Source organism: Acipenser ruthenus, unplaced genomic scaffold, assembly GCF_902713425.1.
Source record: "Acipenser ruthenus unplaced genomic scaffold, fAciRut3.2 maternal haplotype, whole genome shotgun sequence".
NCBI lineage: Eukaryota > Metazoa > Chordata > Actinopteri > Acipenseriformes > Acipenseridae > Acipenser > Acipenser ruthenus.
In genome coordinates this window covers 260001-262500 of record NW_026707292.1, presented here as the reverse complement: position 1 = coordinate 262500, position 2500 = coordinate 260001, and positions in this window count along the sequence as shown.

Below are 2500 nucleotides of genomic sequence, written 5' to 3'. Positions count from 1 at the left end.
ATAGCAGAGGACCTAATAGTGATCCCTGAGGTACACCCCTGGCTACCTCACTACATTTTGAGGTTTCTCCTCTATTTAGTACTTTCTGTTTTCTACATGTTAACCACTCCCTAATCCATGTGCATGCATTTCCTTGAATCCCTACTGCATTCAGTTTGAGAATTAATGTTGAAAGGGAGGGAAGATCTTCTCCACAGAAGATTCTCCCAGCCTTTCAACTTTTTTCAAAAACAATACAATTAAAAAAGGCATCAGTGTTTAATTTCCAGACGATTTTAAACTCGCAGCACATTTGAAATGACCATTGGAACAGTATTTCTTAAAAAAATGTGTATATATTAAATATTTTTAAATAAACTATTTTATATATTTCTTTTCTCAAACAGTTTCCCAGTTTTTAATCATTTGAAACTGGTACTGTCTTCAACATGACTGTTCCTAATGAATTAGCCATTCTCCTTGCATTATGCTGTTGGACTTTTGAATGACAAATGTTCGTTTTGAAAAGTAAATGTTGAAAAACAGGGAAGATCTTCTCCACAGATTAATTACAAATACAAAACAGAAAATAATTGATTGCATAAGTATTCACCCCCTTGAGTCAATATTTGGTAGAGGCACCTTTGGCAGCAATTACAGCCATGAGTCTATTTGGATAAGTCTCTACCAGCTTTGCACATCTGGACACTGTTATTTTTGCCCATTCTTCTTTGCAAAATTGCTCAAGCTCCGTCAAGTTGGATGGGGACCTTTGGTGAACAGCAATTTTCAACTCTTTCCACATATTCTCAATTGGATTGAGGTCCGGGCTTTGACTGGGCCACTCCAGGACATTGACCTTTTTGTTTTTAAGCCACTCCAGTGTGCCTTTGGCTGTATGTTTGGGGTCATTGTCCTGCTGGAAGATGAATCTTCTCCAAGTCCCAGGTCTCTTGCAGACTTCAGCAGGTTTTCCTTCAGGATTTCTCTGTACTTTGCCGCATCCATTTTGCCCTCTATCTTCACGAGCTTTCCAGGCCCTGACGCAGAGAAGCATCCCCATAGCATGATGCTGCCACCACCATGCTTCACGGTAGGGATGGTGTTCTCAGGATGATGTACGGTGTTAGGCTTGCGCCAAACATAGCGCTTAGCGTTGTGGCCAAAAAGCTCTATTCTGGTCTCATCAGACCATAGAATCTTCTTCCACTTGGTCTCAGAGTCTCCCACATGCCTTCTGGGAAACTCTAGCCGAGATTTGATGCGAGTTTTTTTCTTTTTGCCACTCTCCCATAAAGGCCAGTTTTGTGAAGCACCCGGGCTATTGTTGCCATATGCACAGTGTCTCCCAGCTCAGCCGTGGAACACTGTAACTCCTTTAGAGTTGCCATAGGCCTCTTGGTGGCCTCCCTGACTAGTGCCCTATACGCCCGGATACTCCGTTTTTGAGGACGGCCTGTTCTAGACAGATTCACAGTTGTGCCATATTCTCTCCATTTCTTAATAATGGACTTTACTGTGCTCTGAGAGGATATTCAATGCCTTGGAAATGTTCTTATATCCTACCCCTGATTGGTGCTTTTGAAGAACCTTATTCCGGATTTGCTTTGAATGTTCCTTCATCTTCATGATGTAGTTTTTGTTAGGAAATGTACTAACCAACTGTGGGACCTCCCAGAGACAGGTGTATTTAACCTGAAATCATGTGAAACACCTTAATTGCACACAGGTGGACTCCATTCAACTAATTATGTGACTTCTAAAGACAATTGGTTGCACCAGAGCTTATTTAGGTGTGTCATAGCAAAGGGGGTGAATACTTATGCAATCAATTATTTTCTGTTTTATATTTGTAATTAATTTAGAACAAGTTGTAGATTTTATTTTTCACTTTGACATTATGGACTTTTCTTGTGTTGATCAGTGGCAAAAACTCCCAATTAAATCCATTTTGATTCCATGTTGTAACACAATGAAATGTGGAAAAGTCCAAGGGGGGTGAATACTTTTGAGAGCCACTGTATTTCTTAGCAGACACCCTTATCCAGGACGACTTACAATTGTTACAAGATATCACATTATTTTTACATACAATTATATTATTTTTCTACATACAATTACCCATTTATACAGTTGGATTTTTACTGGAGCAATCTAGGTAAAGTACCTTGCTCAAGGGTACAGCAGCAATGTCCCCCACCTGGGATTGAACCCACGACCTTCTAGTCAAGAGTCCCGAGACCTAACCACTACTCCACACTGCCGCCCTGACCATAGTCAAAATTGAGCTACATGACCAGAGTCACCATTGAGCTACATGACCAGAGTCACCATTGAGCTACATGACCAGAGTCACCATTGAGCTAAATGACCATAGTTAGAATAGAATTGACTAGAGTCAGAATAGTGCTACATTGGAGGCTGTGTGGTCCAGTGGTTAAAGAAAAGGGCTTGTAACCAGGAGGTCCCCGGTTCAAATCCCACCTTAGCCACTGACTCACTGTGTGACCCTGAGCAAGTC